This window comes from Myotis daubentonii, chromosome 1 (genome assembly GCF_963259705.1).
Source record: "Myotis daubentonii chromosome 1, mMyoDau2.1, whole genome shotgun sequence".
Classification (NCBI taxonomy): domain Eukaryota; kingdom Metazoa; phylum Chordata; class Mammalia; order Chiroptera; family Vespertilionidae; genus Myotis; species Myotis daubentonii.
This window is the reverse complement of record NC_081840.1, coordinates 5,499,368-5,515,608: the sequence shown is the minus strand read 5'-3', so window position 1 is coordinate 5,515,608 and position 16,241 is coordinate 5,499,368. Positions and strand designations below refer to the sequence as shown.

The 16,241-nt window shown below is 51.6% G+C and overlaps 1 protein-coding gene and 1 non-coding gene across 5 annotated transcripts in view; one reads left to right on the top strand and one right to left on the bottom strand.

The window, feature by feature from the left end:
• The window catches only part of EML1 (EMAP like 1), a 155,452-nt gene that overhangs the window by 72,120 nt on the left and 67,091 nt on the right, over positions 1 to 16,241 (bottom strand). The gene's annotated exons all lie outside the window — the stretch shown is intronic.
• On the top strand, positions 2,700 to 2,777 carry TRNAI-AAU (transfer RNA isoleucine (anticodon AAU)). The gene has a single exon. It is a non-coding gene; the product is annotated as a tRNA-Ile (tRNA).

Here is a 16,241-nt window from a genome sequence, read left to right as displayed (position 1 = left end):
TCTCCCTCTCCCTTCCTCTCTTTGAAACCTGAAATCAATAAAAAACATATTTTAAAAAATCAGCGCATGTGTCCTCAGCTAGTGACCACATATTAAAAATAAAAACCAGAAAAGAATAGTTCAAATGTTAAAAATCCACCCATGGGCTAACGCTAGATAACTGGTTCTCCAGGACAAAACTTCCTAACACCCACTGATGCCGGTGGGCTGTCTTCGGGATAATCCAGTAGGTACGGGGCTCATGGCAGACAGTAACCCTGGAGACACCTGGCTTCTCATGTACAGCTCACCTGTTAGGTTCCTAACAAAAAAGTGGGGCTGCCGCAGGCTAAGGTTAGACCCTAAAGCAGCAATGGTGAACCTTTTGAGCTCGGTGTGTCAGCATTTTGAAAAACCCTAACTTAACTCTGGTTCTGTGTCACATATAGAAATTTTTTGATATTTGCAACCATAGTAAAACAAAGACTTATATTTTTGATATTTATTTTATATATTTAAATGCCATTTAACAAAGAAAAATCAACCAAAAAAATGAGTTCGCGTGTCACCTCTGACACACGTGTCATAGGTTCGCCATCAATGCCCTAAAGGAAGGTCCGAGTCCTAACCTCCCACCACCCACATCCCTTTTTAGTGGTGGTTGTTATGGCAAAATTTTTTCTCGGCTTTTCTCGTTGACATTGTGTAACTACTTCTTAAAAAGTGCCATCAACTTCTGCTTCTAGCCAAGATGCACTAACAGCTGCCCTACTTGAAAGAGCTACAATGAAAACTACATGACACAGACAGGCAGGGACAGTGATCGCTCCCAGGTGGTGAGCAGGAGAGGAGACCCCGAGGCAGCTCCCAGGAAGTGATGTGGGGAGGGGACCCCCTAAGTTGGGGAGACCAAGCTGGAAGCCCAGAAACCCACCAGGACTAGAGTTCGCGGGACAGAGGACTGAAGAGGAGGGGGCTGCAAAGAGGGGAAACTTCGGGAATGAGCCTCAGCTGAGAACTGACCAGCAGGGATGCGGGAGGACATTCCCCAGAGCGGGAAAGAACTATCTGAAGAGAACAGACAGCAGGGCTCACACAGCGCTGGGCAGAGTCCCGGCCACCACCAGCCTGAGTGGAGACCACAGAACCCAGGCTGGGAGAGAACTCGGAACATTTCACCCGAGGCCGAACGCTGGTCCCCTGACAAAGCTGCTTCCAAGTAACTCAACCACAGCCCAGAACAGAGCTCAGGAGTGTTTATAGGAATACGAGGGGCCCATGCACGAAAATTCCTGCAAGAGTAGGTCTTCCTTCCCCCGGCTGCCAGCACCGGCTTCCCTTTGGCACCTGGGACCCATGCTACTTCCCTCCGCCCCGGCTTCATCCAGAAGGACATCTGGAATGACGCCTGGAAGGACATCCGGTCTAATTAGCATATTACCCTTTTATTATTATAGATAAAAAGATCCGGCTCCCAACAAGGTGAAATTCACAATGCCTGGTACCCAATAACAATGGCCAGGCAGGAAAATATGACCCATAATCAGGAAAAGAATCAAGCAAGCAAGACTAACCCAGAAATGACACAGATAATAAAATAATTAGACAAGGAAAAGTAGACAGTTATTTTAACTGTATTATGTATGTTAAAGAAGCCTAGGAAAGGCTGAGTATGGAAGGTAGAGGTATGAAAGTATGTGTGTATTTATTTTACATATGTGCCATATTTTATATTATGTATTTTTATTACCTAGTCTGCACTTTATGTGACATTTATTTACATATATTTATGCTATATATGCATATTACATAATTTTTAAAGTCAAACTTCTAGAAAACAACAATGCACTGGATGAGATTAACTGTAAAGATTAGTGAACATAAAGAAACAGCAATAGAAACTATTCAAAATGAAATACTGAGAGAAAACAGATATGACAGAGAGAATGAATGGATGAATGAATGAATGAATGAATAAGAATAAGAATAGAGCACCAGGGAGTTTGTAAGACAACCTCAAGAGTCCTAATATCTATATAACTCAAGTCCCAAAGGGGAGGAGAGAGAGGAGAATTTAAAAAAGCATTAGAAAAATAATGGCTGAAAATTTTCCAAATTTGAAGGAAGTGATAGATCCACAGATCAAGAAGTTCAATGAATCCCAAGCACAAGAAACATGAAGAAAATTTCACCAAGGCAGAGCGGAATCAAGCTGCTTCAGACCAGCGGTGAAGAGATAATCTGGCGAACGAGGGACGCAGAACCCCCTCACTTACTTCACGATGAGAAATGTGCTTTCCCCTGAGAACGGGAGCGAGGCAAGGAGGCCGCCTCTCATCGCCCCTGTTCGGCATCTACTGGAAGTCCCGCTGGTGCAAGAAAACAGGAAAAAGTAAAATACACAAACTGGGAAAGAAGAAATAAAACTGCAGATGACACAGTTATCTATGTAGAAAACTCCAAAGAACAGATGAGAAAAACTCCTAGAATAAGTGGTTATAACAAGGTTGTACGATATAAGGTTAAATACAAAAGTCAACTGCTTTCCTATGTGCCAGCAATGAACAATTTGAAATTAAAAACACACCACCGTTTGCAATAACACACAAAAAAAGAAAGAAAAATACATAGGTATAAATCCAACAACATATGTATAGGATGTGCATGCAGCTAACTATAAAATTATGACAAAAGAAATAAACAAACTGTGGTAAGGATTAGCCCTGGGCAGGTAGCTCAGTTGGTTAGAGCGTTGTCCTAATACGCCAAGGCTGTGGGTTCGATCCCCAGTCAGGGCACATACAAGAAGCAACCAATGAATGCACAAATACGTGGAACAACAAATCGTTCTCTCTCTCTCTCTCTCTCTCTCTCTCTCTCTCTCTCTCTCTCTAAAAATCAATTTTAAAAAAATGTGTACAAGATCTATATGCAGAAAACTATACAATCATGATGAAAGAATTAAAAAAGATCTGAAGGAATGGAGAGATATTTCACATTCATGGATTAGGAGCCCCACCATTATTATGTTAATTCTTCCCAACTTGATCTGTAGAGTCAACACAATCCCAATCGCACCCCCAGCAAGCTATTTCGTGAATACTGACCAACGGATTCTAGAGTTTCCATGGGAAGGCAAAGACCCAGAATAGCCAACACAATGCTGAATGAGGGCGACAACTCTGCGAAATGACACTCCCCACAAATCGAGGCAGCTAATCTCCAACAAAAGAGCAGAGGCAAGTCGATGGAGAAAGGACAGTATTTTTAACAAGTGGCACTGGGACAATTAGACATCCATAGACACAGACCTTACAACGTCCACAAAAATTAACTCAAATGGCATAGAATGGAAAATCAGGAAGCGTTTTGAACTGAATGAGTGTGAAAACACAGCATATCAAAATTTGTGGGATGCGGCTAAAACAGTTCTTAGAATTTTAAAGCACTAAACACCCAGAATAGAAAAAAAGAAAGGAGAAGGAAGAGGAGGAGGTGAAGGAAAATTACCTGAGCTCCTACCTTAAGAAACATAGAGTAAGCCAAAGAAAGGAGGTGATACACAGCAGAGCAGAAACCAATGACACAGACAGAGTAACGGGGCAATCAAGCCAAAAGCTAGTTCTTCACAAAGCAAGTAAAATGGACAAACCTGCATCCAAATTAATCAGGAAAATAAAAGAGAAAGGACACAAAATACCAGCATCCAGAATAAGAGGTGACAGCATTACTGACCTACAGATCCTAAAAGATGCTCTATGTTGATAACACACAAATTCTTGGAAAAACAAGATCTACTCAAGTTCATACAAGAGTAGATAACCTAAACAGCTTTAATAAAAATTTTGAATTTATGGTTAATTTTTCCCTCACAAAAAAATCCCCTAGACCCAGATAACTTCACTGGTGGATTCTACCAAACATTTCGCGAAGAAATAATACCACTCTACACAGACTTCTTCCAGATAACTGGAGAGGAGGGAATATTTCTCAGCTCATCTATGAAAGTCAGCCTTACTCTAATGCCAAAATCAGACAAATATATTGCAAAAACAGTGTTGGTTAGCACCTGGACCTGTGATACACTGTGTGGGCGTGCACGTGGTACCCTGTGTGGGCGTTATGTGTTATACTGTGTGGGCGTGCACGTGGTACCCTGTGTGGGCGTTATGTGTTATACTGCGCGGGCGTGCACGCGGTACCCTGCGCGGGCGTGCACGCGGTACCCTGTGTGGGCGTTATGTGTTATACTGCGCGGGCGTGCACGCGGTACCCTACGCGGGCGTGCGCGGGCGTGCACGCGGTACCCTGCGCGGGAGCGCACGCGGTACCCTGTGTGGGCGTTATGTGTTATACTGTGTGGGGATGTATGTGGGACTATCCATGGTGCAACCACTTTGGGAAACAGTTTGCACAGTTCGCCCGCGGTTCGGTCCAACCACTCTACTCCTATGCATTTACCTAAGAGAAATGAAACCACATGTTCATGCACAGGCCTGGACACAAGTGGTCAAAGCGACTTGACTTGTAATGGCCCCCAACTGGAAGCAGCCCAAATGTCTATCAGCAAATAAATGCATAAACAAACCGGGGTATGTCCACACCATGGACATCCTGCTGAGTAATGAACACATTTCACATGGGTACACGCCACGACATGGGTGAGTCTTAAAACAATTACACTGAGTGGAATGAGCCAGTGAACGGAGTCCGTGCTGTGTGACTCCATTTACAGGAAATGGCACAGGCGCAGACCAAGCTGCGGGCGGTGAAGGGGCACAGAGAACCCTCAGAGGAGGACGACCACGTCACTGCTATGATAGTGGCTGTGGTTCCAGGGGTACATGCGTATGTCAAACGTACCAACTTGCTTACTTAATAGGTCCCGATTGTTGTATGTCAACAATACTTCCAGAGAGCTTTTTAAAAAGGGAGAGGAAAGCAGAACAAAACCCCCACAAAAAACACCAAATATACATATGCAAATTATTTCAGAAAACCTATGTGTCACAAGATATCAAAAACTCTTGTTCATTAAATGAGACAGGATACAAAAAAAGAGAAAATACTCAGCTTACAGAATTTTTTTCTTACTAGACCTTAAAAATATTTTAAATCAAGGCCAGTGCTACATATTAGCAAAACTTTGTTTCCACCCCCCCCTACACCCCCCCCCCCCCCCCCCCAGTTTTACTCTCTTAGACTAGCTTTGAAAATCCCACTGGGAATTTCCAATTCCAAATCCCACAGAAGATACAACACCCCTCCCCTTCTCCCGCCACCCCCCACCCCCAGCTGCTGATGGTGCCCATCCCCCACCGGCTCTCTTCCCCTTAGAGCTCGGAGAGTGAGGCTGAGGTTAACCACCAACGCAGCCACTCAGCTGGATATTCAGATCTACCCAAGAGGACCTGTGCCTCTCTGCCTGCTTCCAACCCCATGCAAAATGCCTGGGGAAATCCCACTCAGACTACGTTTCCATACCATCATGTCTAAGGAGCGTTCAACACCCTTTGAGAAGGATACCTGGGCAGTGAAGTGGAGTGTTTGCCACGTGACATTCTGCAGGCTGATTTTTCGAGTGCCATTTGAAGTTTAATTTGAAATGTGAATACAGTATGGGGCGGGGAAGGGGAGTGAGAGAAAGTAAAACAGTGGGAGGGGGGGAGACACAGGAGACAAAATATCCCTGTCAATCTACCGGGGATGTGCCCACAACCCAGGTACATGCCCTTGACCGGAATCGAACCCGGGACCTCCCAGTCCGCAGGCCGACGCTCTATCCACTGAGCCAAACCGGTCTCGGCAATCTAGAACCCTCAAAGAAGCAGCTTCCTAGAAAGCCAGGCGTTAGGAGGGTCCAGCCTTTTAAGGAGCCCACTTTTTAAAGTCCGAACCATTTTGTTCAATGATAAGATCATCCAGTTTCAGAAATGGGCAAAGGACCTGAACAGACATTTCTCCAAAGCAGACACACAAATGGCCAACAGGAGCACGAGGAGATGTTTAACATGGTTAGACATTAGGGAACTGTACATCAAAGTCACGAGACGCCCCCTCACACATACCAGGATGGCTATAATCAACAAGATGGAAAACAGCAAGCTTTGGCGAGGATGCGGGGAAACGGGACCGTACGTCGCTGGGAGGGGTGTAGAGCGGTGCAGCCCTGTGGAACACTGTGTGGTGGTTCCTCGGGGAGTTAAACATAGAATTACCATTCCATCCCCAGGGTGTGCACCCAAAAGGACGGAAAACAGAGACTCAAACAGACTTACACACTCATGTGTTATCACAATGACCAAAAGAGGGACACACCCAAGGGTCTACAGCATATTCACACACCACAGACGCACGCCGGCCTACTGGGTCCCGGCGCTCTCCGAGGGTGGGTGAGCTGCCAGGGCTGCCACAACAAGGCCACACAGGCGGTGGCATAAACAGCAGACATTTTTTCCTCGCAGTTCTGGAGGCTTGCCGGGAGCCGGTCCATCCTTGCTGTTTCAAGGGACCTGGCATATATGGCATACGGTTCTTAATATGTTTGCTCACCTTCTTGGCGCTGTGTTTTAACCAAGGTCACCTCTCCGAGAAAGGTTGAATCCCCAGGTAGGGATTTTCCCCTGAAGTTAGGGAGGGAATAAAACCCCTCAACTAAGTGCCAGGCGGGTAATTAATCCCTTTAACTACGAACAATCATGCTTAAACTACATAATCTTTTCTCCCTGGAATGGAGATAAGAAACGCCCTAACCTTTGTAATAGAGATTGATAGGATTGAATCAACTGGTATAAATACAGTTGTAACAAGACAGAAACACTCAGAACTTAGAACAGAATCAAGAAGACAGAACCTACACGGAGCCTAGAGACAGAAGAACTTTGCTGGAGAGAGCATGCCGGAGGATCCTGGAGAGGGACTGGCCTCGGAGCCTAGAGACAGAGCCTAGCGGGAGAACATGGCAAGGGATCCTGGACTGAACCTGACTACAGAGATTGGCAGGAGAACCTGACTGGAACCTGGACACTGAACCTGACTGGAGAGCCTGGACAGAACCTGGCTGGAGAACCTAGCGAGGGAACATGGCTACAGAACCTCGCTGGAGATCCAAAGCAGAACCTCTCTGGAGATCCGGGCTAGAGATCCTGGCTAGGTTGCTGATCAACTGAACGCTGCCTCCATGTCATTCCTTCTTCGCCGACTCCGTCCACACCTTTGGGGACCCCTGGACCCGCTGGGGCAGGACCCCGGCAGAGGCTGGCAGTCCAGGACCAAGGGGCGGGCAGGGCTGGCTTCTCCTCAGGCCCTTCTCTCTCCTCGCCGCCTTCTCTGTCCTCACCTGGTCGGTGTCCTACTCCCCTTCTTATAAGGACACCGGTCCTACTTAACCAGGGCCCATCCTAGCGACCTCTTTTTAACTTCCTTACCTCTTTAAAGACCCATCTCCAAAGACAGTCACTTTCTGAGCTACAGGGTTAGGGCTTCAACATATTGGGGGGGAGGGGGGGTGGTTTATGCAATTCGGCCCCTAACACATGGTGTTCACAGCACCCAGGCCTTCCTCTCCAAGGGATCTGCACACACTGCTTCCTCCTGGCTCCCGCGGCCGCCAGGGTATCTGCAGTCCCCTGTGGAGAGGCTCCCGGTGGAGCAGGACCGTCACTGTTGCATTTATTTTGCACCTACTATGTGCACAATGCCTGGTTTTGAATGAATAAGAACGGGTGGATTTACTGACACTCTCCACGGGCTGAACCCAGAATCTGGAGCCGCCCTGACTGGTCTCCCCCAGTGTTCACAGCCACAGTGCAGATCTGTCCTCGCCACACCAAGTCCTTTGTTTGTAGAACATTCCTGGTCACAACAGAGTCCTAATGCCCCTCTGCTCCCGACTAGTTTCTTCCCTTTGGCATCAACGTGGACTTCAGCCTTTTCCCTCTAGAATGGAATCGTGTTTGTAACACCCACAGAGTCCTCAAACAGCCTAAGAGTCTTTTTTGCTCTATTTTTTTTTTTTTTTAAGAAGCAGGGTGATACTAACATCGGACAGCACCCTGTGTTTAAGATGGTGGAGACACCGGATTCAGGGAACAAGGGAAAGTCTCCATTCCTGGTGGGACCCGAGCCACAGCGCTCATTCCCCGAGACTGATAGGGACTGCGGGCCACTGCGGCTGCGGCTTAAAGTGACGATGCTGATGCTCCGGGCGATGCTCCCAGCAGTGCTCGGAGCTGAGCGGCACTGCAGGCTCTGGGAGGCAGATGTCAGGTGGAATCCCTGCCCTCCTCCAGCGTGCTGGGTGCTTCCTGGTTCATAGGTCAACCACTGAGCCACGCCTGCCAGGCAGGACGCGGTGCTCAACCTGGCAATACCCTGGGCCACCAATCTGAGTCGCTCAGTCACTAGCTCCTGTTCTTCAGGCTCCAGCGAGAAGGACCTGCTCAACGACTTTGCTCACCTGTTCACTGTCCCTCTCCCAGTAGGAGAGGGTGGGAACCCGTGCTCTGCCCAGGGCCATTTGGGTTTTGTAACAACATTCATGGGCCAGACAACATTATCCACTCAAAAACCAGCCTGTGCCCAGCCAGCGTGGCTCAGTGGTTGAGCGTCGACCTATGAACCAGATCACAGTTCATAGACAGGTGCCCGCGGAATATCAGGGCCCATGCCCAGGTTGCGGGCTCGATCCCCAGTGTGGGATGTGCAGGAGGCAGATGATCAACGATTCTCTCTCATCATTAATGTTTCTATCTCCCTTTCCCTGCCTTTTTGAAATCAATAAAAAGGTATTTTAAAAAAGAAAAAAAAAACAGAAAAAAGTTAGCCTGCTTTATTTGGTCAAACATGTAATTAGCTCCCACCTTACGCCTTGGCAGAGCCAGACCAAATGATTCCTCGGCCCTTGCACAGGCCCTGGGCGGACACCCCCACCCCGGCATCGACCTGTGCCCAGAGCCTAGAGGAGGGCGCGGCTCGCCGGAGGCGCTCAGGAGGCACCCCTGGAGGAGGAAGCACTATCACTCCCCCAGCGCCTGTGTGGCCACCGTCTGTCCGCGTACGTACAGTTTCACTTGCTTCAGGAATTGCTCCATCGTTTAATCCAAGTTCATAGATGGTGGAACTGCAGGCTCAGAGGGTCCAGACTCGAGGCCTCCCGGACCCGCTCCACCCCACACCACAAAGGAAGGACTGGCTCTGACGCCCCACTGGGCCAGGCTCCAGCAGGGCCAAGCTATCCTGCTGGCAGCAGGGGCTCCAAGTGGCAATGTTATAACAAGAAATGGAGCCGGTGTAAAAGATGCTGGTTACACTTCCTAAGCCAGCCCCCTCCCCAGCCTCTGGAACTGAGGGGCATGGCAGGATGGCAAGGCTCGAACTAGAAAGGCAGAGGGGGGTCTTGGTCGCCTTCCCGAGGCGGCGGCTTGAGAGGGCCCGGCACGCAGGCATGCGGGACCAGCCTGTCCAGGAGCTGAACTCCGTGTGGATCCAGAAAGCACAGATGGACTGGACTGGCGACAGCCAGCATGTCTGCTAGTGCAACGCAGGCCAAGAAGAGGGAGTGTGAGAATACGAAGGGGCTAGAGAGAGGTGTCAGCTGCCTGAAGCGGGGCCCAGAGGAATGGAAATAGGAGACACAATGGAAGGAAGGAGACGAGAGCAGGGCTGGCCGGGCCATCCACCCCGCGAGCCTCCTGCACCGCTAACTGAGCGAGCACATTCCAGCTCCAAGCCTTCATGAGGACCCACGGGGCGGCAGAAGGAAAAGAGATGGTGTTTTTAAACGAAACAGACAGGCTGGTCTCAATCACTCATGTTCTACGAGGGAGGCAGAGAAAGGAAATGGAGGGGGTGTATTCTATGAATGAGTGTGAAGCACACGAATCAAACAGGAGGTAGAAGGGGCGAGGGGACAACAGACCTCTACCCCCCACCCCCCAGCTGGGGGCTCCACTTCCTCAGAACCCTGATGGGAACAAGAATGACATGAGCCCTGTTATCAAATGACATCCGTGAGAGCACTGCAAAGTGAACGCACCTTATCAATATACGGGTCCCCACGCTCATGTGCACACAGGCTCCTGCCACTGACATTCAAAAACACCACTGAGAGGCAGCGCTGTGATCCAGAAAGGCGTGTGTGAGTGTGAGTGTGTGTGTGTGTGTGGAGGGGGGGCGGCTAGCATGCTAACAGTGGGAACTGCACTGAAGAGATGCAGTCCGCCCTCTGCTCAGATGCCAGAGCTCCGTTCGCCATCACTTGCAAGCACCTCATAGGCTGCGAAGCGCCTTCATACACAGAAGAGCAGCCGGGATCTGGTTGTGTGCTCCAGGCTGGCTGTCTGCTCCGGCTGCCCCGTGCTCCACAGCGACGACGTGGCATCACTGGAGGCTGCGCTCCTGACTCCCTGCCCTCGGACGGGCGGCGGATACGCTGGTTACCTAACCGCAGACACTGCCTGGCAATGGCTGTGGTTAGCCACAGACGTAATCAGAGAACCGACAGACATGCTAGCAAGCAGGAGTGCATGCTTGCTCGAGCGGCTCCTGTTCCATTCGTCTCTTCTGTCACCTGGTGCAGATGGCCCAGAGTTGGCAGAGACCAGTGTCTCCTTCCCACTCAGGAGGCAGCCATGGTGATAAACAGAGAGCCTGTGAGAAGACCCGGGCGAGGGTCCTGTTACCAAGAAAAAGTCCTTTAACCCTGGACGCAATGTCCTCACCTGTACCACAGGGACAACGCCCTGACCTCACAGGGTCACTGCCGAGACCTCAACCATACACAGCTCTAACCGCAGCAGGAAAAGCGTACAGTTAGCGAGAATCCCTCTGCAAGGACCATGTTCGTTATCGCCCGGCCTCTGCTCCAACCAGCAACCGACAGCGGGCAGGGTGCCTCCTGAGGCAGAGTCCATGGTTAGGAAGTGTGCTGGTGTTTTAAAAATAGGTTTTTATTGATTGATTATATTATTTTTAGAGAGAGAGAGGGAGGGAGAGGGTGAGATAGAACATCAATGAGATGAAAGAGAAACCTCATCGATCTGCTGCCTCCTGCACACCCTGCACTGGGGATGGAGCCCTCAACCAGGCATGTGCCCTGACGGGGAATTGAACCTCGAACTCCTGGTTCAGAGGTCAATGCTCAACCACTGAGCCATACCAGCCGGGCAGCAAGCAGTGCTTAAAGTCTGGTCCCAAGACCCCTGACTACCCCTGAGCCCCTTCAGGAAGTCCATGAGGGCAAAACGATTTTCATAATAAAACTGAGACGTTGTTTGCCTCTGTCCCTGCACTGACCTGGAGCGTAGCCCAGTTGTGTGTGTGTGTGTGGGCGGGGGGGAGATGGGGGGAAGGGAGGTGGCAACAAGTCCCTATGCTCTTTGCTGTCACTGACAGTAAAAAATGCCCAGCTTGCGTAAGAATGTCTTTGACGAAGCTGCAAAACATGTTAATTTTATTAAAACTCAACCCTCACGAACATGCGCCTTTATATTCTGTGGGACGGACAGAAGCGCTCACGAAGCGCCTTGGCCAGAGCGAGTGCACCTGCCCCTGGGCAGAGCCTGGGCCCTGAGCTGCCGGGCTGGAACTGCTTCCACCCTGAAGAGCAGCCCAAACGGCGGCACTCACTCAGACGCGAGGCCTGGAATCACTTCCCCAACAGCCAATGGAGTGAGTCTGTCGCTTCAAGGAAACAGTGGGCAGAATGTGCTGCCAATGAGAGGATGTGAACTTTCCAGAAAACCAGGGCCCTGGGAGATGCAGCACCGCCGGAGCCGGCCGGCTTCCCGAGGCCTCCAGGCCTTTCGGGCGGCCGCGGTGCATCAGCCCCTGTGACTCTGATGCATGTAACACAACGTGTCAGTGTCAGTGAGACCTGCCCAGGGAGTCGCTGTTTTCCCAGTGACGCTGCAAAATCACACGTGGGTCAGAGCGTTCAAAGGCAAGATGGACTCCAAGGTTTGAGACCCCCTGACCTCCCGTGTCCACCTGAGGGACGCTGAGCAGAGGGACGGGCTCACCAATCTCCACCAGAAAACACCTCCCTCTCCAGGGACGGCGTGGGCCCCACAGTGGAAACAGAGCTGGGACTCCCTCCCACCCTGTCCCACCTGAACCCACTTTCCTCGTTTCCAACGAAGCACACAACCTTTCAAGCTGGACAAACCGCGAGGCCGTGAGACACCTGCGGACCAGGCATCCCAAGAACGACCCTCCAGCTGCCACCTGGGGGCGCTGGTGCCAGCGGGCGAGTCGAACGAAGTGCCCAGCCCCGAGATCAGTGTCCTGTCTGCAGCCCGAGGAGCACTGTCTGCCCACAGTGTGTGGGAGGCGAACACACTGCGAGGGGGCCCCCCTCCCCCATCAGAGCCGGGCACAGGCGCTCCCAGACCGCACTCCCGGCTTCGCTGCAGGGTCTGGTCTCAGTAACCCCACTCCCCCCCAGGAAAGGGTGTGACAAGTAAAGAGGAAGCGCCATGACAGGTAAAAGGAGGTGAACCTCCCTCCTGCTCTGCGGTGTCAGCGGTCAGCAGGTCAGCAGGTCGGAGCACCTACCTTGCAGGGAGCCCCACCTTCCTCCTGGCGGGTCGCCTCGCAGGAGCCACCTTTGGCCTCTAAGCAAACACAGGGCTCGGCTTTAGGCGTCTCTGCCTCGGAAGCCACGCCAGAGTCACCACGTGCTTCCACTCTCAGAGCATAAAGAAGACAGAGAGGAAATATCACAAAACCCCAAGACCCACTCAGAACGGTCCTCGGTCACTAATGAGTCTCCAATTGAAGCTGCCCTTCCAGGCGCGGGAGCTTCAGAGCTGCGACCTGGCATCTAAAGTGAGTATCTCCTCACCCCGTCTCAACAAAGACACCCCCCCCCCCCGCAAAAAAAAAAAATTCTCTACAACGAATCCATGTTAACCTGACACAGTCCGTACCCTATTAGAAGGCGGACAGTTTGTTAAGACAAAGCCTCCTCCGTTCAGCAGGGAGGGAATGCAAGCTCGGATACCAGGTGGCTCTGGAATAAAGAAACTGTAGCTGGAGGACTGGTTCGGCCACGCCCTGGCTGTGTGGCCTGGGGCAGGTTACTCGGCCTCTCTGAGCCTCAGCTGTTCCAGGTGGAAACCCAGTCCCCAGCCTGCCTGCCACCGGATCGCTGGGAAGAGGAAAGAGCGCACAGACCCAGCACAGGGTCCGGCGCAGGCCCTCCCTGGGGGTCGGACTTTGCAGGAACAGTGGCCACCGAGACACGCCTGCGTGGCGGCCTGGGAAAGTGGAAGGTCACCTCTGGGCTCTGCGCTCACTGGTCCACTGGGGGTGGGATCCCCGAGGGAGGGCCGGGACGGGAGGCAGCTCAGCTGAGCGGCCCAGCCTCTGTGTAACTCACATCTTCACGCGCTCCACTACGTAATCGGCTCTGCCTCACAGCTCTGTGACCTATTATTCAAAGCTTGCTTTATAATAAACTGGGCTCCTTCATCTTCTCTTCGGATTCGTTTTTTAAGAAGGCGAGCTCAGCCTGGGTCCCTTTAGGCCCTTTAATCTCCAGGTTTCTGTGAGAATGACAGCAGCGCCCCTCCCCCTTCCCTTCAGTGTTTGGGGGAAGAACAGGGTCACCTCTCAGCATCTTGGGAACAGGGCACTGTGGGAGCTACAGGTGTGTCAGGTACCTGGGCCTTCATGTCGTGTAGGTCATGTAGGTCGTGGTGTGCGGTTTGCAGCGCCAGGAAGCTGAGGAGGGTCCCCAGGCAGCACCTGGTCCCTGGGCGGCCGACTCGGCACCGGCCACCGCAAGGTAGGCGTGGAGGGGCTCTGGGGTCAGAGTGCCCAGAGCATTAACACGAGTGTCCCACTGATCTGCATTTTAATTAAGGTTGGTTGCTAACTAGTCATTAATTTGGGTTGGTATAATTACAGTCACGCACGGCTTAACGACAAGGCTACATTCTGACGCCGCCGCTGTGCGCACATCAGAGCACGGCACACACACCGAGGTGGTCCGGCCTACGACTCGCCTGTGATGCCGCCAACGCACCCAGGCGACGCCTGCGCAGCAGCCACTGTACGAAGCAACACACAATTAGATCCCGCACGAGAACAGACGTGAGCGGGAGCCGGATGCAGCCGGGAACGATGTGATTGCAGCAAACGCCAGGCGTGCGAGGCTGCTGGGGCGCCACACACACTTTTACAGAAACCTTCTCTTTATAACTGGAAAGAGTGCGCTCGAAATAGCCATAAACACTTAACCCGGTAATGGGGCCGCTCGTGCTCATTGCCGAGTGCTGTGTTCTGTACACGACGGCACGGGCCACACTCTGATCTGACGGGCAGCCCGTGGGTGTGCTCACAACCGCATCACCGCGAGGCCGCAGGGATGTCCCAGCTCCGTGACTCTTCTGAGACCGCCTTGCATATCCGGTCTGTGGATCATGACTGTGCACGCAAAGTTTACAGTCTTCTTACGTCTCTACATTTTTTTTAGTTATTTTTGTCAGTTCTGATAATCTACCAGATTACCTGTTCCACAACCAAAAGACCATATAAATGTCTATGCTAAGGCATCTAAGTTTTTGCCTTGAAGATTAAAAAGAAAGAAAGAAAGCTAAGTGACTGTTTTATCTCCCCCTCCCCCCCCCCCCCCGCCCTCCCCTCTTAACTCAAAAGCCAGCATTTCTCTTGCACAAGCTTGTCATGTGTTGCTCGGTCACTGAGAAACCAATCGACAAGCTGGTATTTCACAGCACACAGAACAGGTTCGGCCATAACCTCCTGCGGCATAACAGCCCAATCTCCTTCCTCAGGAAAGGTAGCTCAGGAGATTCCTGGGCCAAGCAGGCTACTCCACTGCCAAGGGCGGCATCTGTTTATTCAGCCCTGAGGAGGACCATGTGGAGCTGTGGACCGGATTCTTTTTTAAAAATGTATTTTTATTGATTTTTATTTTACTTTATTTTTTAGAGAGAGGAAGGGGGAGGGACAGAGTGATAGAAACATCAGTGATGAAAGAGAATCATGGATAGGCTGCCTCCTGCACACCCCACACTGGGGATCGAACCTGCAACCCGGGCATGTGCCCTGACCGGAATCGAACCGTGACCTCCTGGTTCATGGGTTGAAGCTCAACCACTAGCCACACTGGCCGGGCTGGACCGGATTCCTGGCAGAGTAAACCAGCCCCTGGTTTACGGCCCCTCTGCCCACTCTCCCAGTGGATCAGAAAAGATAATTATTACACTTAGAAACACTTTATCCCTTCACTTGCTTTTAAAACCATGTAATAATGTTTAGCTACAGAAAAGCAAATTGTAACAAAGCCGTTGATAACAGAGATGCTAGCCACTGGGAACTCCAACAAACTCTTCAGGAGCCTCTACTCAAAGGTTTACATTATTTCCTTGACCCTTGAAACTTGCGGCCACCCTGCAGGGAAGCCTGCGTCCTCCTCCCCCAACCACGTCAGAGGGCCCTAGCTCTTGACAATGAGCCTCTGGTCTGGAGCCGGACACCCCGTGGAGGGGCTGCTGCAGCCTGGGGTGCACAGTGCCAGAGGAGGGTCACCCCAAGGCTCCTAGCAGGGGACGAATTCTGAGAAACACCTGAGTGCTGTGCAGCTCCTCCAAAAGCCACGAGGTTCTTAAACCAACGCCAGCCTCGCACGGGCTGTCCCCAGTCACAGCACCTCAAACAGCAGCCACCGCTGGACGGTGCCTGAAATCGACCTTTCCAGGTTGAGGTGAAACATTCATCCGCTTGACTTTCTCCGTCTACACCCAGTCGTTTGGGTGTCAGACATGTGTGACTCGGGGGTTAGGGGGCCACGCCTGCTGAGGCACAGTCAGCAAGACCAGGCCACCACTGGCACCCCACCCACATCTCGGGGTGCGACTCCCAGCAGGCTCACTGCTCAGCACGGGAGGCTGCACAGCTCTCCACGCCGTGTGAAGACAACAGAGGCCTTGCCCCGGAGGATGCAGGGGGGACAGTGTGGAAAGAAGTACATGAGATGAACCCCCAAAAGACATGGGGGAAACCGGGGGGCCCCAGACAGACTTATCTGGGTGTGGGAGGGGAGAAGGGAGAGTGGGGAGCACTTCACCGCGTGGCCAGGCAGATTCTGGGGTTCGCCAGGCAGTCCCTGACTGTTTCGCTAGCAAGTACTCGAGAGCCCACTCCATGGCGGGGACACCGAGGCCCAGTGGTGTCGGCGTTCTGTCCGGGCTCTGAGAAGAGCCGCCGCTTCACCTGGACTGGGTTTTGAAGAGCTG